Below are 24,214 nucleotides of genomic sequence, written 5' to 3'. Positions count from 1 at the left end.
GCCTGGAACATAAATCTCAACCTGTTGTGGGTGCTAGCAAACTAGACCTTAAGTGGTGGTGGGCCTGGGAAACTTGACTTCAGATGATTGTGGGGGACCAGGAAACTCTTCCTTAGGAGACTGTGGGGCCCCTAGAGACCAAACCTTAAATGATTATGGGGAGCAAGGAATCTACATGATTGTGGGGTCCCTCAAAACTTATCCTTAGGTGATTGTGTGGGGCCAGAATCTCTACCTTAGGTGATTGCAGGGATCCAGGAAACTCACTTTTGGTAATAGTGGGGGTCCAGGAACCTAGACCTTAGGTAAATGTGTGGCAGCAGGATACTCTTAGTTGATTGTGGGGGGGCAAGGATTGTCTACCATAAGTGATTGTGTGCTCCAGGAAATTCTAGCTTAGGTGATGGTGGTAAGGTAGGATGGCCTGCCTCAGTTGTTTGTGGGGAGCAGGAAATTCTACCCGAGTGGCTTGTGGAGATGTAGGAAATTCTATTTTAGGTGCTTATGGGCCGAAGAGACTACTTTAGATGATTGTGGGCCAAAGGTAATACCTGGATGATTGTGGAGGCCCAGGAAATTCTATCTTATATGATTTCAGGGGGCCTAAGGAACTCTACCTTACAAGATTAGGGGCCCTGGAAACCCTCACTTAGAAGACTATGGGTTCTTAAGAACACCAATCTTAAGAGATTGAGGAAACCTAGGAAACTATATCGTAAGAGATAGTGGGCCTGGGAAACTCTACCTTGTGTGTTTGTGGGGTTTGGGGGAGGACAGAAAAGTTGACCTTAGGTTATTGTAGGGGCCCAAGAAACTAGAAGGAAAATGATTATGGAGGCCTAGAAATTTTACCCTAATTTGAATGTGGGCCCAGGAAACTCTACATTAGGTGACGTGGCCCAGAAATCTCTAACTTGTGTGATTGTGTGCCCATAAAATTCTACATTATTTGGGGGGTCAGGATTGTACTTTAGGTGATTGTGGAGGGGCCAGGAATCTTTACCTTAGGCATTTTTTGGGGAGGGGGGTCATGAAACTACATATAGGTTATTTTGTGGGGCTTAGAAAATCTGTATTAGATGGTTGTGGGGCCAGGAAACTAGGTGATTGAGTGGCCCAGGACACTATTCCTGAGGTAATTGTTGGGCCTGCAAACCACCTTACATGATTGTTATGGTTAAGAAACTTGACCTCAGGTGACTGTCGGGTCTTGGGGAACTAGACCTTAAGTTATTGTCATGGCCCTAGAATCTCTACCATGGGTAATAGTCGGGGCTTGGAAAGTCTACCTTAGCTGATTGTGGGACCAAGAAAGCGAACTTTACAAGATTAGAGACCTGGGATACTAGACCTTAGGTAGTTATTTGGGACCATGAGTCTAGTCGGGGCCTACAAAATTAAAATTATGGTATCTGTTGGGATCTAGGAGACTCTGCCTTAGGAAATTGTGAAGGCCACAGAAATTCTTCCTTAGGTGATGGTTGGGGGCCAGGAAACTTGACTTTATTGGATTGTGGATCAAAAGAATCTCAACTTTAGGACTTTGAGGGGTCCTAGGTGACTTGACCTTAAGTGATTCGGGGACCCAGGAAACTCTACCTTAGCTGATTTTTTTTTTTTTTTAAATAAATTTTTATTGTTCATATTATTACAAGTGTTCCTTTCCCCCCCCTTCCCACCCCACCCTCTGCCCTTTCCCCACTCCCCATTGTCCTCATCCATAGGTGCACAGTTTATGTTCAGTCTCTTCCCACATTCCCCTCTCCCCTTTTCCCCAAGAATCATTAGTTCACTCCCCTTCCATACCTCTGATTCTATTATATTCAACAGTTAATATTGTTCATCAGATTTTTTTTTTTTAATTTCCTTGGTTTTTAGATTCACTTGTTGATAGTTACGTATTTGTTGTTCATAATTTTTATCTTTATTTACTTTCTCTTCTGAAAGAACCCCCTTCAGCAATTCATATAATTCTGGTTTGGTGGTGATGAACTCCTTTAGCTTTTTTTTATTAGTGAAGCTCTTTATCTGACCTTCGATTCTGAGTGATAGCTTTGCTGGGTAGAGTATTTTTGGCTGTAGGTTCTTGCTATTCATCACCTTGAATATTTCTTGCCATTCCCGTCTGGCCTGCATGGTTTCTGTTGAGAAATCAGCTGACAATCGTATAGGTGCTCCTTTATAGGTAACCTCCTGCTTAGCTCTTGCTGCTTTTAATATTCTCTCTTTGTCCTTTGCTCTTGGAATCTTAATTATGATTTGTCTTGGTGTGGTCCTCTTTGGATTCCTCTTATTTGGAGTTCTGTGTGCTTCCTGGACTTGTAAGTCCAATTCTTTCACCAGGTGGGGGAAGTTTTCTGTCACTATTTCTTTCAGTATGTTTTCGATATCTTGCTCTCTCTCATCTTCTGGGACCCCCATGATTCTGATGTTGGATCGTTTGAAGTTGTCCCAGAGGTTTCTTACATTATCTTCAATTTTCTGGATTCTCTTGCCTTCTAGCTTCTATGGAGGAGTGTCTTCTGGCTCTTTATGTTCCAAATCTTTGACTTGATTCTTGCGATCTTCTATTCTGTTTTTAGGACTCTGTATAATATTTTTTATTTCAGACAATGTATTCTTTATTTCTTGTTGATCCCTTTTCATATCCTCATAGGTCTCAATTATTTTATCGGCCTTTTCTAGGAAACTCTTGAAAAACCTTATAAGTGTGGTTTTGAACTCTATATCCAGTCGCTTTTTGTCCTCCATTTCTTTTGTTTGTGATCTATTTGGTTTAGGCATTTTCGCAGACAGCTTTTCTGATGGGGCGGAGTTTCAGGGTGGAGCCTACAGCTTTGGCTTCCGTCAGCCCCGCCCTATGCGACTCCTGAGACTCAGGGTCCTTCAGTACTTGTTGCAAGCGCCTCTGAGAGAAAGGTGCCCTCGATTTTCGCCTGCTACCAAACAGTGTAGGCTCTCCCGCAATGGGCCCGAAACTGGGGTTCAGTTCAGTTGGAAGTGAAGTTGGAGGTGGCGTTCAGAGCAGTCTGGAGCCCCTGTCTCCTTCCCGCCAGGGCAGTCCTAGGGCACAGCCGGCCGGCCCTTCTCTGCGCGCTGTGTGCACGCCTCTGGGACCTCCTTTCGCCACTTCCCCAGGTTCCGCCTTACAGCCCAGCTCCCTATGGATGAGCCTGGGTCCCCGGGGTCTGGCCTAGAACGGAGGTTCAGAGCAGTTGGGGGCCCAGCACAATCGGAGCTTTTCTCTGCTTCCCGCTAGGGAACGCCAGCCAGGCACTCGGCCTCCCTCCTCTCTGGCTCCATCCTCTCCGCGCGCCGCGTGTCTCCGTACCTTAGGCTTTTACAGCTCCTCCGCGCTTTCTTCTGGTTTTCTCCTTGCTTCTCGTTGTAGAATTTCCAGTCAGTCGACTTTCCTGTAGTTCTGGGTGATGTCCATTTTATATTTTAGTTGTATTTTATTGAAATTGTTGCGTGCGGCTGCGGCTAGGTGCCTATCCGAGCAGCCATCTTGGATTCTCCTCTACCTTAGCTGATTTTTGAGCCCTTGAATCTCAACATTAGATGATTGCTAGGGACTATTAATCAACCCTTTGTTGATTAGGGAGGCAGGTACTCATCCTTGGGCCCCAGTATTTTTTACTTTAATTGATTGTGGGCAGCCAGGATGGTCTACTTTAGTTAATTATTTTTTTTTTGGGGGGGGGGGGCAGTATAGTCTACCTTTTGTAATTTGGGAGTACAAGAAGTTCTATCTTAGATGATTTTGGTCCTGAAAAACCCTACCTAATGTGATTGCATGCTCTGGAATCTCTACATTAGGTGATTTGAGGATCCAGGAAACTGAAATGTAGGTTATTTGGGGGGACCAGGTGAATGTAGGGGCCAGGATAGTCCTCCTTAGGCGCCTGTGGGGCCCAGAAAACTCTACCTTAGGTGATTGTTAGGGATCGGGAAACTACCTTCTGTGGTTGTATGGGGCCAGAAAATTCTATATTAGGTGATAATGGAATCCAAGAAACTTGACCGTAGGTGATTGTGGAGGATCAGGAAATGACCATAGTTGATTTTGGGAGTCCAGAAAAGAACTTAGGTGATTCTTATACATGGACTCTCAAGCTTGGATGATTGTGGGGGCCCAAGAATAACTATGTTAGTTGATTTGGGGTGTCCAGAAACTTCAATGTTAGGAGCTTGTGGGGGCTCAGGATATTTGACCTTAGGTAATTGAGGGGATCCCAGAAACTCAACCTAAGGTGATTTATTTTTTTGTAGGGAAATACCACCTTAGGTGATTGAGGGGGTCCTGGAGCCTCCACATTAAGGGATTATGAAGGCCCAGGATTCTCCACAGAAGGTGATTGTAGGAGCCTAGGAAACTCTACCTTAGGTAATTGCTTCGGACCTGGGATCTTTGCATTAGGTTACTGTGAAGGCTCAGGAACCTTGATCTAAGTGATTATAGGGGCCTAAGATAGTATAGTTGATTGTGATAGCCCAGGAAACTTTTCCTTAGATGATTGTGGGGGACCAGGAAATTTGACCTTAGTTAATTGTGGAGGGGTCATGATAATCTACCTGAGTTGGTTGAGGGGCCCAGCAAACTCTACCTTAGCTGATGTGGGGGCCCAGGAATCTCAAGATGTGATTATTGGGGCCCAGTGAACTCTACCTTAGGTAATTATGGGGGTTAAAGGAAACGATCTTAGGTGATTGTGGCCAGGGAAAGTCTACCTTTGTTGATTTGGGCCTTGGAAACTCTGCGTTAGGTGCATGGGCCCAAGAAACTGCCACAGCTAAAACGGACCCAGGGAACTCTGCATTGAGTGATTGTTGGATCAGGAAATCTTTACTGTAGATGATTGTGAGGGCCCAGAAAAATCACCCCTAGGTGATTGTGTGAGGGGGAGGGGGGCATGAATCTGAACGTAAGGTAATTGTGAAGACTCCAGAAACTCTCCTTAAGTGATTTTGGAGGGTTAGGATAGTCTTCCTTAGGCGATGGAAGGCCCAGGAAACTCTATCCTCAGTGATTTGGGGCCTCAGGAAATGCAACCTTAGGTGACCATGGGGGCCTCAGGATACTAGAACTTAGTTATTATGGAGGTCCATGACGCTTGACCTTAGGTGATTATAGTGGGGATCATGAAACTTGAGCATAAGGATTGTGAGGCCCCAGAAAACTCAACCAAGTTGATTGTGAGGGTCCAGGAAATCTACCTTAAATGATATTGAGGGCTCAGGACTCGACCATAGATGACTGTGGGCCCAGGAAACTTCACCTTACATGATGGTGTGGGGCCAGGAAACTCAACATTAGCTGATTGTGGGGCCCAGGAAATTTTACCTTAGGGTATTGTAGGGACCAGAAAACTCCTAAGGCAATGGTGGGGAGTGTCCAGCCCACGGGCCTTATAAGGCCCACAAATAATTTGGTCTAGCTGTGCCAAGGCATTAGGAGTGATTTAATTAAATATCTGACCAAATATAGCAGGTTAATTTTTAAGTTGACAATTTTGTATGGCCTGAGAACAATGTTGTAAATTTCCAAATGGCCCTTGGCAGAAAAAAGGTTCCCCACCCCTGTCCTAAGGTGATGTGGGTCAAGGGAACTCTCTACCTTAGGTAAATTTGGGGGTCCAGGAACTCTTTTAGGTGATGTGGGCCCAGGAAGGACTGCCCTATATAGTTGATCGCTAAGAGAACTATACTTTAGTTGACTGTTGGGGCTCAGAAAACTCGACCTAAGGTAATTTCAGGGGCATAAGAAAGAAACATAGGTAATTATAGGGATCCAGAAAACTGTATCTTAGGAGATTGTGGGCCAGGGGAATTCTACCTTAGTTAATCATAGGGGTCTAAGAAATTCTACTTTAGGGATTGTGGGGGCAAAGAAACTATACCTTATGTGATTATGAATGCCCAGGAAACCTTATCTTAGGTGATTCTGGGGCCAGAAAACTCTGCCTCAGTGCCAGGGCTAGGGCAGAAAACTCAATTATAGGTGACTAAGGGGCCAGAAATCTCTTAGTTGATTGTTAGGGGATAAGGAGAATCTACCCTAATGATTCTGGTGGGCCAGGAACTTGACCTTAAGTTGATTGTTAGGGGTCAGATAGTCTACCTTTTTGATTAATTGGGGATTGGGGGTGGTGGTGGCAGGAAACCACCTTAGGTGATTGTACGGGATTAGAAAACTATGTCTCTGGTGTTTGTGGGCATCTGCTATCTTTACCTTAGATCAGGGGGTCTTCAAACTTTTTAAGGTGGGGGCCAGATCACGGTCCCTCAGAGAGCTGGAGGGCCGGACTATATGAACCACTAATTCCTACTGTAACACCTTGGCTGCGCTCACTGCCCAAAAAACCTGGCGGGCAGGATCAGACTCCCCTGGGGGCTGCATGTGGCCCGCGGGCCGTAGTTTGAAGACCCCTGCCTTAGATGATTGTGGGGGCCCTGGAAACTCTATCTTAGGTGATTACAGGAAGCCAGAATTTCTACCTTACGTGATTATCAGGGGCCAGGAAACTTGGCTATAGGTGATGGTGTGGGTCAAAATAGTCTATCTTAGTTGATTGTGGAGGCCGGAATAGTTTATTTTGTGGGACAGGATAATCTACTTTAGGAGATTGTTTAGGTCAGGAAACTTGACTTTAGGCCATTGTGGGGAGCTGGAAAGTTCGACCTTCAGCGATATTGTTGGCCCAGGAAACTCTATGTTAGATGATTCTGGGGGCCTGGAAAACTCTTAGATAATTGTGGTTTCAGGGAAAATCTACCTGAGGTAACTGTTGGGACTGAGGAAACGTGACCTTATGTTTGTGGGGGGCCCAGGAATCTCTATAGGGAGCAGGATGCAGAAGAGCACCAAGGTGAGGGGCTCAGCTGGCCTGTCTCTGCATGGGCATTTCTATGGTATTGTGATTTCCAGCCCTGATGCTTCTGAGGTTTCAGGTCCTGATGCTTCTAGGAAGCTCCCCTGCCAGACTCTCTCTTGAGGAAGCTGTCATTGTGCCTTACTCCACTGGGAAACCAGTGAGAGTTAAGCATTTGGGGGTGGGAACCTGGCCCAGGGCGTCACTCTTTAATCCCCAGCCAGTTTCCAGGGACTGCTCCCTCCTTTGCGCCTTTACTGCTTCTGATCTTTGTATTATTCCATAGTTTTGTAAGATAAAAGCTTAATTTTTTTTTTTTTTTTTTTGAAGAGTCTCTTTATTGCCTGAAGTGAGCTGACGTTCCCTCAGCTCTGCTGGGTCCTGCTTTCAACATGTTCCCATTGACATTAAATCTGGAAATTCCACACTGACACCCAGTTTTCTAATGTTTCTGTTGATTATTGAATTGTGACGTCTTCAATAGAGTGTGAGAAGGAAGAAAACATTATTTATGCTTTAAACGAAAGCTTCAAAATACATATTAAACTATATGCTAATATATTTTGAGAACCTTGAACATAGTTGATTTCCTATTACCAACATTTCAAGTAATAAGAATGATAGGACACCAAAGGACAAAAAGCTGTTCCATTCATTCCATTAAACCTAGTCTTGCTAACAAAATAAAGTTTAAAGTCTGATGACTACAGATGTAAAAACTTAAAATGCAATTCAGCACGTTAGTACCATCTGCTTCTCAAAGGAACCAGGTCTCCTTGGAGAAATGGCTTTTTCTTCTTCACTTGGTTGTTTATATCAGCATGAACTCGTGCTTTTTTTCTTTTTTTAACTTTATTCAACAGATTCTATCCTTTAATATCATGTCTTATTTGATGCTCAAATCATCACAAATGTTGCCAGTGGGGTTCTCTTATAGAAAAGTGTGCAAATAAAGATGCAGATGACAGAACCAAGAAATTGGAATTTCAACTAAGTAGCTTTATAACTGTCCTGATTAGAACAATGCCTTTAAGCATTTTGCTCTCAATATTAAAAATTCTAACCAAAATATCCAATAAATACATTAAAAAAGGACAACTGTTTTTTTTAAATTAAAAATATATATATATATATATATTTTATTAATTTTTTACAGAGAGGAAGGGAGAGGGATAGAGAGCTAGAAACATCAATGAGAGAGAAATATCAACCAGCTGCCTCCTGCACATTGCCCACCAGGGATGTGCCTGCAACCAATGTACCTGCCCTTGACTGGAATCGAATCTGGGACTTTTCAGTCCACAGACTGATGCTCTAACCACTGAGCCAAACCGGTTTCGGCAGACAACTGGGTATTTTATTTTTTAAATATATTTTATTGATTTTTTTTTTTAACAGAGAGAAAGGGAGAGAGATAGAGAGATAGAAACGTCGAAGAGAGAGAAACATCGACCAGCTGCCTCCTCCACACCCTCTACCGGGGATGTGCCCGCAACCAAGGCACATGCCCTTGACCGGAATTGAACCCAGGACCTTTCAGTCCACAGACCGACGCTCTACCATTGAGCCAAACTGGCTTTGGCACAACTGGGTATTTTATTTTATTTTATTTTATTTATTTACTTATTTAAATATATTTTATTGATTTTTTACAGAGAGGAAGGGAGAGAGATAGAGAGCTAGAAACGTCGATGAGACAGAAACATCGACCAGCTGCCTCTTGCACACCCCCTACCAGGGATGTGCCCACAACCAATGTACATGCCCCTGACCGGAATCGAACCTGGGACCTTTCAGTCCGCAGACCGACGCTCTACCACTGAGCCAAACCGGCTTCGGCACAACTCGGTATTTTAAAAACTACTGGCCATGTTGCCCAGTCCATTGCTGGCCACACTCGATGATGCCTGAGTAAATAAGCAGCTTTTTCTTAGGTGGTTTGGCTGTGTTTGTTGCAGCACAAATGTGGGAATGGTCAACAACTGCTTTCCCAAATGTCTTAAGGTAAATTCCAATTTCTTCCCATTTTGAAATTCTGAGAACAGCTGGTAACTTTCTTATGAGCTCATGTTAACATCACAATCTCCCATGAGGAAACTGAGGTACAGAGAACTTGGGTAATTCAAGGTCAAAGACCTGGGGAAGTAGTCAGGGAATGGGCGAATGCCTTAGTTCTCTGTACACTTTCCTGAAAGGAAACAAATAATTTTATGCTTTTGACTTAGAGAACAATGTAACTTTCAGACATGTTGAAATGAAGTAGATTGTCTCTTAAAGTACAAAACATTTGAGCGCCTCTTAAAGTACAATACAAAACATTTGAGCGCTTTAGTAAAAAAAATGTGGCTGGCATACAATATTTCAGGTGTACAATATGGTAATTCAACATTTATATACTTTATGATGTGATCACCACATTAATCTAGTAACCATCTGTCACCATACAAAGTTATTAAATATCATTGACTGTATTTCCTGTGGCGTACACTACATCTCCATGGTGTATTTATTTTATAACAAAGTTTGTACCTCTTATTCCTCTTCACCTTTTCTGCTTATCCTCCTTACACCCTGACCCCCCGCAATAATTACTTTGTTCTTTGTTTCTGAGTGTGGTTTTTTTAGATCCCACATGTAAGTGAAATCTTAAGTTATTTGTCTTTCTCTGACTTATTCACTTAGCATAATACCCTGTAGGTCTATCCACGTTGTTGCAAATGGCAAGATTTCATTCTTTTTTATTGCTGAGTAATATTCTATTGTATGTATGTATATAACCAACAAGTGTACAACAAGCATTTCAAACTCCTGGCCTGCGGGCCACATGCCTCGTTTATTTGGCCCATGTTGGCCTTTGAGTTTGACATGCTTGGTGTACAAGATGAACACTCCAACCAACTGAGCCACACTGGCTAGGACTAAAATTCTGAGCACTTCTAATGTCAAAGTAGCTTGTTGTCAAGGTGCATAAAGAATGATACCACTTCCCTTCCAAAATAAGCTATCAAAGCTCTCAAGTCATTCTTTCACTGGGGTAACAGTTAATTTAATTCCAAAATAAATTTTGAGGATAAAAGCAAGAAGTGGTCTCGCCATCCTGCAAAGGCCATTTGTTGTTAGGCAGACATTTCAAAGACAAGTAACAATCTTCTCTGATGTCCCTGCCCAGGAAACCTCGTGGAATAGGAGTAGCTGACTTTAGACCAACCCTCTCACCTCAAAATCCAAAGCTGTTCCCTTCTCTCAGTTCCTTGCCTGACTGCTGGATAAACTGAACCCCAATGATTTTGTCTGTTTTTAATCTTTTAATCACTGGTGAATTGATTATATACCTCATCCTAAAATTATTCTTAATTTGTTTTGGTTTTTATATGATTTGTATGATTTATTTTTATAAGTATTCTTTTTATTCTGGGGAGAATGAGCAGTTTAAAAAAAGGTCTTTGTATTGTAATTCCAAAAATAAGTAGTAAGAAGAGGATGTAATAGCTCCCCAGATCAAATACAGTCCCTGACAGAAAAGGAGAAAAAAGTGAGTTTTATAAGGTGGTCATAGAAAGGAAATTTTGGGTTTTCTTATAATTTATTATTCTGACAGGGCAAAACTAGGATATGTGGTCACCTGAGGTATACCTTGCATTGTACGGTGATCCTCAAAGCTCTACAAAGCAATCAGGGAAATAGCTGGGAAACATGATATACAGAGATGTGAAGTCACATGTCCAAAGCTGAGGAGGGGTAAAAACAATAATTTTAGGTAACATTTATTTAGCACTTGCTATATGTCAGGCTCTGGACTGTGTACCTTATATGTATTATAGAATACTATTATTAATATGTTTCCCTCTGATGAGGTAAAATATTACAGGAAGTTAAATAATTTGTCCAAAGTTATTGAATTAAAAAGTGGTAGAGCTGAGGTTACAGCAGGTAGGGTCAAGAGTCCAATCTAAGTTTTTTAGTTTGCTTTTCAGCCTGTCATCTTGCTGCTGGCTGTGGGGAAACTGCTAGGTGATAACCAGGTGGGAGCAGTATTGTGGCTGAGATAGAAGTCTCACAGGTCAGATGGCCTTGGTTTAAGAACTGGTCACTTACTAACCATATGTCTTTGAGCAAGTCACTCAAAGTCTCAGTTGCCTCAAATGAGTACACCCCAGCATAGGGTAAATGCTGAATAAATAAAATGAACCTTGGTAATTATTAATACTCATGAAAGCAGACACAAGTGAATATACAGAAGACAGCTTAGATAAAAGTAAGAGAAAAAATCATGTATTGAATAAAATTTAAGTTAGCCATGAAACAATTGAAGAAAATTCAAACTGATATTGCAAACTTTCAAATCATAAAGCAGAAACTCAAGGATAAGATGGAATGTGGGGGCAACAGCCGTTTTTCCCTTTTAGACCCAGATGGAAGAATTCTGCAATGACCAGCTCACTGGGCCTGGAAACGGACCACTCATTAACACCGGTTCTTCAAAAATAGAATGTCCAGTGACTTGGCATTCAGATTGTGTCCAAAGCAAAGATAAATTTCTGAACCCAGGAGCTATGTTTGCTTCTGGACCACTCCCCTTGGATACTCTTTGTATTGTTTCTTAATGGCAGCCACGTGGAGTAATTTGCCTTCTGTCTCTTCCTTGTCATCTAAGGATTGGGGTCTAGGCAACACGGGTGATCACCCTGACCCTACTTCTTCAGATAGGCACCAAGACCCATTTCCCTTTCCTGCATCATCTAGTGTTTCATCTCTTGGATCATTCTCAAGATGTTATTTTTCCCTTAAAAAGGACTCCTCGCCCTAGCTGGTTTGGCTCAGTGGATAGAGTGTTGGCCTGCAGACTGAAGGGTTTAAGGTTCAATTCTGGTCAAGGGCACATGCCTGGGTTGTGGGCTTGATCCCCAGTAAGGGGTGTGCAGGAGGCAGCTGATCAATGATTTTCGCTCATCATTGATGTTTCTGACTCTTCTTCTCCTTTACTCTCTGAAATCAATAAAGATATATTTTTAAAAAGCCTCTCTCTATTGGAAAAAGCTAGACACAGATAACTTCTTAAATCATATTAAGGCACTATTGTTAATACTGCTCAAGTGATCATAATCTTTGTTCTCATCTATAAATAATACATATTAAAATTATCAGAGGTGAACTCATGATTTTTTTAAATTCAATCCTTTTTAAAAATAATGTCTATTTAATTATTATTATTATTTATTTATTTATTTAAAATACATTTTATTGATTTTTCACAGAGAGGAAGAGAGAGGGATAGAGAGTTAGAAACATTGATGAGAGAGAAACATAGATCAGCTGCCTCTTGCACGCCCCAATTGGGAGCATGCCTGTAAAAAAGGTACATGCCCTTGACCGGAATCGAACCTGGGACCTTTCAGTCCGCAGGCCGACGCTCTATCGACTGAGCCAAACTAGTTTCGGCATGATTTCTTAACATATTCCCCTAAAAAAAAAATGTGGTTATAGATGAAACAAGATTATCAAAGTACTGATAGTTGTTGGAACTAGCTAACAAGTACATATGGGTCCACTTACTCTCAATTCCACGTCCTCTCCAGCTATTATGTTTTCCTTCTCTTTATGGCAATTTTCCTTGAAATAAATTCTAATATGCTGACTGACTTTCCCCCATTCTTTCGTGAACCCACTTCATTCAGGTTTTCCCTCTTATCATTCCAGCAAAATTGCTTTTCTTAAGATCAGCAACGACCTCCATATTGTTAAGTCCAATGATCATGCTCATCTTACCTGAACCATCAGCAAGATTCAACAGTTAATCACTCCCCTTCCTCCTTGAAACACTTTCCACCTGATTTCCAGAACTCAGCCATCAGTAGTACTGATATTCTTACCTCACCAACTCCACTGAATAAGTATTATTTCTGAAACCCAGACCACAGATTTGATTCCCGTCTGGCATTGGTTTTGTACAAAGAAAGGATGTGTTCCAAGGAAGACTACAAATGTTGGCATTTGGTTACATGGGTAAAGCTGGAAGTGATGTTAGTAACATGAGTTGTTTCTTCTTTCTCTCCCCTTCACTTACAACTAAAGGGACATCCATAACTCAACAAAATGTACCTGCACAGCACACCAAGACACCCAAGAGATTCATCCACTTGTGATCTGAAAGTGAGTGGATTGGACCTCAGAGGTGGTCATGGAACCAAGGGAGTTGTGGTGGCAGCAGTGTCAGTGGTGTCCTTTGTAGCAGAGAAGGAGGAAGGTGACAGGGGTGAGTGAAAGTCTGCCCAGCTCCATAGGGTACAACTGGAGGGTCCCACCACTCTTCAGTAGCATGCATGTTCCTTAGACCTCTATGAGTGGGGAAAGGAAAAGAAAGGGAAGACAGGAATACAAAGACAACTAAAGGAACTATCTGCCCTAGGATTCCAGTAAGAGGTCTGCTCCATGGACTGCTGTGACTCCTCCACTTGAAGATTCCCCTGCCTACCAGGCCATGAGTACACCCAAAGTATACCCTCATTCTGCCAGCACCCTCCCTTTATTATATTATTATTATTGTTATTATTATTTCAAATATATTTTTATTGATTTTTTACAGCGAGGAAGAGAGAGGAATAGAGAGTTAGAAACATCGATGAGAGAGAATCATCGATCAGCTGCCTCCTGCACACCCCCTACTGGGGATGTGCCCGCAACCAAGGTACATGCCCTTGACTGGAATCAAACTTGGGACCCTTCAGTCCACAGGCTGACGCTCTATCCACTGAGCCAAACTGGTTTCGGCCCCTCCCTTTATTTTTAAAAATATGTTTTTATTAATTTTAGAGAGAGGAAGGGAGAGAGATAGAAACATCAGTAATGAGAAAGGATCATCAATCGACTGCCTCCTTAATGCTCCTTGACCAGGAACTGAACATGTCCTCCTGGTTCATAGGTTGACACTCAATCCCTGACGCAAACCAGCAAGCCTCCCCCCCCCGCCCCCCCCCCCCCCCGCCTTTATTTTTTTACACCAGCTTTTTTATGTGTGGTTCTAACTTTAGCAGCTGGTCAGCTACAGTCAGTGAAACCAAAAAGTGGTGCTACAGCGCCACTTTCTCGGAAACAAAAGAAAGGCTTCTTATTGCCAATCAGTTAAATTGTTAGAATCAAAGTAAAGAAAGCCTTACTACCTAAATAGGAAAGTTGTTTACTGCTTCAAATGTGGCAGCAGAGGCACATTACATCAAATACTATGAAAAAAATCATAGTAACATGGTATCACACAAAGAAAGTGACAATTTTCTAGCAATCGAACAAAAGAAACATGGAATACTGAAAACCAATAAAGAATTCAAAATAGCTGTCATGAAGAAATTCAATGAATTACAAGAAAACTGAAAAAGACACTTCAATAAATTCAAGGATAAAATTAATGAACAGAAGAGTACTTTAAAGGAATGCCCAGAAATAACTAAACAGAAATACTGGAGCCTGCATCAATGAGTGAGTGAGAAATGAGTGAGAAACAATGCATTAGAGAGCACTGAAAATGCAGATCAGATGGAAGACAGAATTAGTAAGCTGAATGATCAGAATTTAGAAATGATTCAGGTAGAAGAGGAGAGATAAACCTTATGGAATTATGAGACTCCATTAGAAAAGCCAGCATAAGATTAATGGGTGTACAAAAAGAATCAGGGACAGAAGGGGGCAGAGGGTTTAAGAAATAATATCTGAGAACTTCCAAAACCTGGGGAAGGGACTGGATATGCAAACCCATGAAATTAATAGAACATATTATCCCAATACAAAAAACAAAAAACAACTTCACCCAGACACATTATAATGAGACTGTGAAATGCCAATGATTAAAACATGGTTATTACAGGGGTTGGGTGGTGGTGGTGGTGGTGAAGATTTCCCGGTAGACTATCAGTAGATTTCTCAGCAGAAACTCTATAGGCCAGAAAAAAGCAGAATGACTTTTACCAAGAATATTTTACCTAGCAAAGTTTTCTTTCAGATATAAAAGAAAAATAAAGGCTTTCTCAGACAAGCAAGAAGTAGGAAGTTTACCACCACTAGGTCTGCCTTTCAAAAAATATTGAAAGAAACTCTTCAAGTTGAATGAAAAGATGAAATTCCATAAAACTCTAAGGTGACAGAATTAACGAATTCAATTTTGGAATAATACATAATAAAAGGGGATGGAACCTTTATAGGCAAATGAAGATAAACTGGTATAAGAAAAAGAACTGAAGTATTTAAAAAAATATATATTTTATTGATTTTGTACAGAGATGAAGGGAGAGAGATAGAGAGTTAGAAACATCGATGAGAGAGTCATCGATCAGCTGCCTCTTGCACACCCCTCACTGGGGACATGCCCGCAACCAACGTACATGCCCTTGACCGGAATCGAACCCGGGACACCTCAGTCCCCAAGCCGACGCTCTATCCATTGAGCCAAACCGGTTTCGGCGGAACTGAAGTATTTTTATCTATGAGATATTCTATGTCAACTTCATGGTGACCACAAAGCAAAAATCTAGAGCAGAGACATGAAACATAAAAGAAAAAGGAGACTAAGAAAATCACCATGGATTTTCCAAATTACAAAGGTAGACACAAAAAGAAGGAAAATGAAACAATGGAGAAACAACCAGAAGGCAAAAGAAAATGCCAGTAGTGAGTCCTTACATATCAGTTATCAGCTTCAGTGTAAATGGATTAAACTCACTAATCAAAAGTTATAAAGTGGATGCATAGATTAAAAAACAAAACTTTTTGTTGTGTATAGCAGACTCATTTCAGCTCTAAAGACATACCCAGGCTCAAAGTGAAGGGATAGAAGATGATATTCCAAACAACTGGAAACCAAAATAAGTGGGCGTAGCCATACTTATCAGACAAAATAGAGTTTAAGCCAAAAATGGTACCAAGAGACTAAGAAAGTCAATATATAATGATAAAGGGGTCAATATATCAAGAAGATACAACAATCATAAATATATAAAACTAGAGGAGGATTCCTGCAATAGGGCTTCTTGCTGGGGTCGCTGCCCTGCCTGCTTCCCTCCCTTCTCCCCCACCCCTCTTGCTTGCTTCCACAGCTTCGCTCCCTCCTGCAGCTCTTGGCTTCTTTTTACGCTGTCTTCAGTCTTGGCTCTGGCTTGGATATGTAAATTAGCCATAATCTTGGCTGGGTTAATTTGCATATTCACCCTGATTGGCTGGTGGATGTGGCTTGTGGGTGTAGCAAAGGTGCAGTCAATTTACATGTTTCTCTTTTATTAGGTAGGATCCCAACAGATGATCACTGAAATATAGTTAGCAAATACTAACTGATAAATAGTTATTATACTGTTTATTTCTACTTGGATAATATTGAAATAGACTTCAAGACCCCACTATCAGCAATGGATAGATCATCCAGACAGGAAATCAACAAAAATCCCACTGGAGTGGAACCATAATTTAGAACAAATGAACTTAGACATAATAGGACATTCTCTAGAATAGATAATATGATAACAAATTTATTAAATTTAGGAAGATTGAAATCATATCAGCTATTATTTATGACCACATTGGTATGAAACTAGAAAGCAACAACAAGAGAAAAACAAGATCTACAAATATGTGGAACTAGACAACACACTTCTAAATAATCACTCTGTTAAGGAAGAAATAAAAAGGCAAATAAAAATTATCTTGAAAATGAAAATACAATCTTGTAGAATGCAGCAAAGCAGTTCTGAGAGGAAAATTTACAGCAATAAATATATTTTAAGAAATTAGAAAGTTTTCAAATGACCTAACTTTATACCTCAAGGAACTAGGAAAAGAATGAATAAAACTCAGCTTCCAGTCAAGATGGTGGCAGAGGTAAACATGATACTCGAAACCTCTCTCAACTAGATCAAAATTACAGCTAAGCTACAGGACAACCATCATTGAAAATCACCTGAAATCTAGCCAAACAGAAGTCCTATAAGGAAAATATAAAGAAGAAACCACATCAGATTGATAGGAGGGTCAGAGATGTGGAAGGGGCTAGTCCCACAGCCACATGTGGTAGATAAAAATTGGGAGGGCTATCTTGGTTGAAGTGTTCCCTGAGGAGTGAGGGGTCCCAGCCAGAAGGGATTCACACTAAGTATGCAAAGTGATGAAAAGGAAGGACCTACAACCAAATTACCCAGCAAAGCTATACTTTAGACTTGAAGGACAGACAGCTTCCCAGGCAAGAAAAAGCTAAAGGAGTTCATCACCATCAAACCAGTATTACAGAATGTTATAAAACTGAAATTCAGACACAGGCTACTGTACAGTGGTTACCAGAGGGAAGAGCGGTGGGGAAGTAGTAAAGGGGACCAAATATATGGTCCTGAAGATGACTTTGGGTGGTGGGCCACAATACAATATACAGATCATGTGTCATAGCAATGTACAATACATTAGAAACCTATAACATTTATTAACCAATGTCACCCCAATAAATATAATAAAAATATTTTAAAGAAATGTTAAAAGGTCCTATTGAAGATGAAGCAAAAAGATTAAAATATGAATAATAAAATGGCAATAAATACATATCTGTCACCCATAGGTTTATTGCAGCATTATTTACAATAGCCAAGATATAGAAGCAATCTAAATGTCCATCAATAGGTGAATGGATAAAGAAGTGGTATATAGCCCAGCTGGCTTGGCTCAGTGGTTGAGTGTTGATCTATGAACCAGGAGGTCATGGTTCAACCTAGCCAGAACACATGGTAGGTTGCGGACTCGATCCCCAGAGTAGGGCATGCAGGAGACAGCCGATCAATGATTCTCTCTCATCATTGATGTTTCTGTCTCTCTCTCCTTCTTTCCTCTCTGAAATCAATAAAAATATATTTTAAAAAAGAAATGGTACATATATGCAATGGACTATGATTCAGCCACAAAAAAAGGAATGAAATCTTGCCATCTGCAACAACATGGACTAACTTAGAAGGCATTGTGCTAAGTGAAATAATTCAGACAGAAGGACAAATGCCATAGGATTTCACTTAAATGAGGAATCTAAATAAAAACAATCCCTGGCTGCTATGGCTTAGTTGATTGAGCATCGTCCCATGCATGGAGAGGTGGTGGGTTCAATTCCTAGTCAGGGCACATGCCTAGGTTGCTAGCTCAATCTCCGGTAGGGAGCATGCAGGAGGCAGCCCATCAGTGGTTTTTGTTTTGTTTTGTTTTTTTCTTCTTTTTTCTCTCTAAAATAATTAAAACCATTTTTAAAAATTAAAAAAACAAAAACAAAAAAACCAATTCATAGATAGAGACTATTCTGATAGTTGTCAGATGGGAGAAGGGTTGGGAGGCTGTGTGGAAAAGTGAAAAGATTAAGAAGTACAAATTGTTAGTTATAGAATAGTAAGGGGGATGTAAAGTACATCATAGGGAACATAGTCAATCTATACTAATAAAAGGGAAATATGCTAATTAGACTGGGAGACCTTCCAGACAACCTTCCAGACCTTCTTCTGGACAAAGCCATGGTGGTGGGGCCAAGGTAGAGGCAGTTAGGGGCCAAGAGAGGAGGGCAGTTGTGGGTGATCAGGCCAGGATGGGATGGCAGTTGTGGGTGATCAGACCAGCGGAGGTGGGGGGCCAGCTGGGGGCGAGCAGGCCAGCAGTGGGAGGGAGGCAGTTTGGGGCAATCAGGTCAGCAGGGAGGGTAGGTGGGGGTGAGCCGGCCAGCAAAGGGGCAGTTGGGGTGAGTGGGCAGGCAGAGTGGTTAGGGGCAATCAGGCAGGCAGGCAGATGAGCATTTAGGAGCCAGATGTTCTAGATTGTGAGAGGGATGTTCAATCCCTGTGGGATCAGGCCTAAACTGGCAGTTGGACATCCCCCGAGGGGTCCCAGATTGGAGAGGGTGCAGGCCAGGCTAAGGGGCCCCCATGCACGAATTTAGTGCACCAGGCCACTAGTAATATTATAACTATGTATGGTATCAGATGTGTACTAGATTTATTGGGGTGATCACTTCATAAGTTATATAAATGTCTAATCACTGGGTTATACATCTGAAACTAATAATTGTACATAAACTATAATTGAAAAATAAAAAAAGAACAAAGTTAGCAGAAAGGAAATAAAGATCAGAACAGAAATAAATGAAAGATATAGAAAAACAATGGACAGTATCAACAAAAGAGCTGCTTCTTTCAAAGATAAAATGGACAAACCTTTAGCTAAGCTATGAAAAAAGACTGAAATAAAATTAAAAGAGACATTACAACTGAAACTACAGAAAGTCATAGGCTCATAAGAGACTATTATGAACTCCTGGAGGCCCAATGCATGAAAATTCATGCAAGAGTAGGCCTTCCTTCCCCTGGCTGCCAGCCCTGGCTTCCCTCTGGCACCCAAGACCTGTGCTGCTTCCCTCCTCCTGCCACCTGCATGCACCCAGGACCCAGGCTGGCTTCCCTCGGGCCACCCACAGGCACCCAGGACCCGGGCTGGCTTCCCTCCAGCCCTGGCTTCATTAGGAAGGGTGTCTGGTCCAATTAGCATATTACCCTTTTAGTATTATAGATTATATTCCAACAAATTACGTAACCAAGAATAGACACATTTCTAGAAACACACAACCTACCAAGATTGAATCAAGAAGAAATAGAAAATATGAGCATACTAATAACTAGTAATGAGACTGAATTAGTAATTAACCCTAGGACTAGAAGGCTTTTACTAGTGAATTCTTCCAAACATTTAAAGAAGAATTAATCTTCTTCAAACTCTTCCAAAACATCAAGGAGTAGGAACACTTTCAAACTCATTCTGCAAACCTAACATTACCTTAATACCAAACGAGATAAGGATACTACACAAAAAAGAAAACTACAGACAAATTACCCTGATGAATATAGATATAAAAATTCTCAACAAAATATTAGCAAACCAAATTTAAGAACACATAGAAAGGATTATACAAAATGCCAAAGTGGGATTTATCCCTGGAATGCAAGGATGGTTCAACATATGCAACTCAATGTAGTATTTCAGATCAATAAAATGAAAGATAAAAATCACATGATTATCTCAATAGATGTAGAGAAAGCATTTGACAAATACAACATCCTTTCATGATTAAATAAAACAACCTTTAACATATTGGGTATAGCTGAAACCGGTTTGGCTTAGTGGATAGAGTGCTGGTTTGCGGACTAAAGGGTCCCAGGTTCAATTCCGGTCAAGGGCTCTTACCTTGGTTGCGGGCACATCCCCAGTGAGGGGTGTGCAAGAGGCAGCTGGTCGATGTTTCTCTCTCATCGATGTTTCTAACTCTCTATCCCTCTCAATTCCTCTGTGTAAAATCAATAAAATATATTTAAAAAAACATATTGGGTATAGAAAGAACATATCTCAACATAATAAAGGCCATATACAACAAACCCACAGCTAACATTTTACCCAATGGAGAAAAATTGAAGGCTTTTACCTTTAGATCAGAAACAAGGATGCCTTCTCTCACCTCCGCTATTCAATATAGTACTGGAAGTCCTAGCTAAAACATTTAGGTAAGAAAAAGAGAAATAAAAGTCATCTAAATTGGAAAAGAAGTAAAAATTTTTTTTTAGAAATTTTATTTTATTATTATTTTTTAATATATTTTATTGATTTTTTGCAGAGAGGAAGGGAGATAGAGAGTTAGAAACATCGATGAGAGAGAGTCATTGATTAGCTGCCTCTTGCACACCCCCTACTGGGGATATGCCTGCAGCCAAGGTACATGCCCTTGACCGGAATCGAACCCGGGACCCTTCAGTCCCCAAGCCGACGCTCTATCCATTGAGCCAAACCGGTTTCGGCTAAAAAAATTTTTTTAATGTTTTATAATTTTTTTATATTTATATTTTATTGATTTTTTTACAGAGAGGAAGGGAGAGGGATAGAAAGCTGGAAACATTGATGAGAGATAAACATCGACCAGCTGCCTCCTGCACACCCCCCACCGGAGATGTGCCCATAACCAATGTACATGCCCTTGACCGGAATCGAACCTGGGACCCTTCAGTCCGCAGACCAACGCTCTATCCACTGAGCCAAACCGGTTTTTGGCAGAAGTCAAATTTTTATTTGCTGAAGATTGAGACAGCAGAAACCAAACCATCCTCCTTCACATTCTCACTTCACTTGTATTTTACAAAGTGCTTTAGAAGTTAGGTTTCTACTACCTGCATGGAGTGTAAAGACAAAAGCAAGCCCTGCAGAACCGAAGGCGGGGAGAGTCCACTCCCAGGGCCAGAGCATGACCTCAGGCTAACACACCTGCACATGCTGGGCACCTAGACAAGCAGTACTCAGGGGCACACACACACATGAGGGGTCAGGTACCAATGTCATTTATTTCTGAACCTCTTCCAATCCTCACTCTTGACTCTATTTGATACGCCAAAGGATGTTATGTGTATTTGGTGACAGTTTTCTGAAATCCTTACCTCCGCACCTTGGTTGCTAAAGTCAACTGCCATTTTTAGCACAACATTGTCAAACAGAGCTGTTGTAAATCTCTGAGCTTGATTATTGCCTAACAAACACTTGATTATGCTTCCTAATCCTTTTGGTTGGAAGAAGGATGATCATTTTATTTGACCAGCCATACTGCATGTAGAGGTAAACATCTGTTTTGCACTATCTGCCCAGAAACGGAATAATTGAGACCCTGATTTTATTTTAATCATTATGTGCACATTTTCATACGCAATTACCCAGACTGCTGAAAAACTGGTAATAAGAAACCTGACTACTCTGCTATGTCAGATGCTGGAAAGCAATTGTAACTACATATTTACAGATGTAGGTTTTTAAAAAATAAACCACTTTTCTAGGATGTTTCGTGTTTTATTAATCATTCAACTGTTGCATGAATCATTTTGCCTTATTGGGAAAATAAATTTTAAAATCTGATTCCTTTGAAAAATACATTTTTGTTAGGTAAGGGATGACTATCCAGCTATTTCCAACTTCTAGAAATTTAAAATTAACTCTTCAAATATCTTTATTTAGATCTTATCATCTCAAACTGTTTTAATGATAAAATGGTAAAATTGGGCTCCCAAAACGTAAAAATCCTAATAGAAGTCTCTATTTCCAAAGCTAAACCAAAAAAACAAAAACAAAAACAAAACAACACATAGCTAACATTGTGGGATGAAAGCTTTCCTGAGTTTCCCCTCTCCCCCAAAACATTGAGAAACCAGAAAGAAAGAAAAATCTGGGCTCTTATTAAGTAAACTTTTAAAATAAAATTGTATGGAAGTATTTTTTAAAAGGTGTTTCAAGAGAACAGAATACTTGGTAAGATGAACTAGTACCTAAAGGGCAAAAACCCCCAACTTTTTGCTAAGTTGGCAACAATAATTCAAAGAAATCCATCTAAAGAGAGTTTGATTTTTATATAATTAACTAGTGGACTGGTGCACAAAATTTTCACATGGGGAGGGTGTCCCTCAGCCTTGCCTGCATCTTCTCCAATCTGGGATTCCTCTTGCAGTTCAGGACTGGCTCCTAACCGCTCACCTGCCTGCCTGATTACCCCTAACCACTCTGCCTGCTGACCTCTCTCCCAACTGCCCCTCCCCCTGCCCCACTGGCCTGCCTGCCCCAAACTGCCCCCTCCAGCCTGATCACCCCCAATTGCCCCCCCCATCTGATCACCCACAACTGCCTTCCCATCCTGGCCTGCTCACCCCCAACTGACCTCCCCTCATAGCCCCTAATTGGCTCTACCTTGGCTTGCCACCATGGCTTTGTCCAGAAGAACATCTGGAAGGTCTCCTGGAAGTTCTCCCAGTCTAATTAGCATACTACCTTTTTATTAGTATAGATAGAGGCCTGGTACATGGGTGGGGGCCAGCTGGCTTGCCTTGCAGGGTATCATAGATCAGGGTGGGGGTTCCCTTGGGGGATAGGGTGGCTTGGGCAAGGGGCCTGTGGTGGTTTGCAGTCCGGTCATGCCCCCATTGGGGTAGGGGTACCCACTGGGGACAGTGCTGGCCTGGGCAAGGGTCTGGGGCAGTTTGCAGGCCAGCCACACCCCCATGGGGTGAGGGTTCCTGCTGAGAGGGCGTGGCCAGACTGGGTGAGGGGCTGAGGGCAGTTTTCAGGATGGCCACACCTCCTTCAGGGAGGGGTCCCCACTGGGGTGCCTGGCCAGGCTGGGTGAGGAGCTGATGGCTATTTGCAGGCTGGCCATGGCCCCCAGTGGGGACTCCTTACCCCCTGAGAACATGGCCAGCTTGCGTAAGGGGCTGAGGACTGTTTGCAGGCCCTTCCCTTGGCTGCTGGTCTGGGCAATGGTGACCCAAGCCTCCTGTGCACCTGGGCTGGCTCTGTGTCCTCTGCTCACAGGCCCTTCCTTCGGCAGCCAGCCTGGGTGGGCGGGAAGCTTGGTTTTTTCCATTGCAAGGGGCGACCCAAACTTCCTGCTTGCTCTGGCTGGCTCTGTGGCCACTGCCATCTTTGTCCGCTAATTGGCTGGTGGGCATTTGCGAAGTGATAGTCAATTTACATATTTCTATTTTATTAGTGTAGATATGAAACTTAATAAGATGAAATGCCCATGACAAAATTTAAGTCTCCCCACCTTATGGCAATGGAATAAGTGAAATTAACACAAGGATATTTTGGACAAGTTGAAGGTCACATTCAGAACTAGACAGAAACTTTCAAATCTAGAAAGCAAATGGGAGCTTTCACTAGCTGCTTGAGTCTACCATGCCTAAATAGAAGCAGCATGGATAATGATTATCCCAAAAGGTGTTTCAAAACTAATGCAAGCAATTTATCATGAAAAGCTTACGCCCATTAAGCTTTCTTATCTGTCGTGCTCCTTGTGTATATATATGCTTCAGTTTAGCAAAGACTATACTTTGCAACTCCTCCTAAGAGGAGAGAAGCAAGAAATGGAGTAATAAGAGTAAGCCTGCCAAATGAAAGGGGCCCAGGAGCCTTTTCTCTGGCTGGTCATGGCCACTTACATTTTAATACAGAAGATTTAAAGACTTTTGGGGAAAAAGACCATCTTGGCTATTAGTTTCCTCATCAAAAGCCGTCCATCAGATAGACAACTATTAACCAAGCAATTAGCTCAAAGTTCTCAGGTAATAATGATAACAAAACTAAACAAAACAGCCTGGGCGATGTGGTTCAGTGATTGAGCATTGACCCAGGAACCAGGAGATTGCCATTCAATTCCCGGTCTCAGCACATGCTTGGGTACCAGACACCAGGCCCAGGGCTTGATCCCTAGTAGTGGATTTGCAGGCGGTGACAATTGATGATTCTCACTCATTATTGATGTTTCTTTCTCTCTCTCT

The sequence above is a fragment of the Pipistrellus hanaki genome (genome assembly GCF_964339955.1).
Source record: "Pipistrellus hanaki genome assembly, chromosome: 1".
NCBI lineage: Eukaryota > Metazoa > Chordata > Mammalia > Chiroptera > Vespertilionidae > Pipistrellus > Pipistrellus hanaki.
This window is presented reverse-complemented; position numbering follows the sequence as displayed.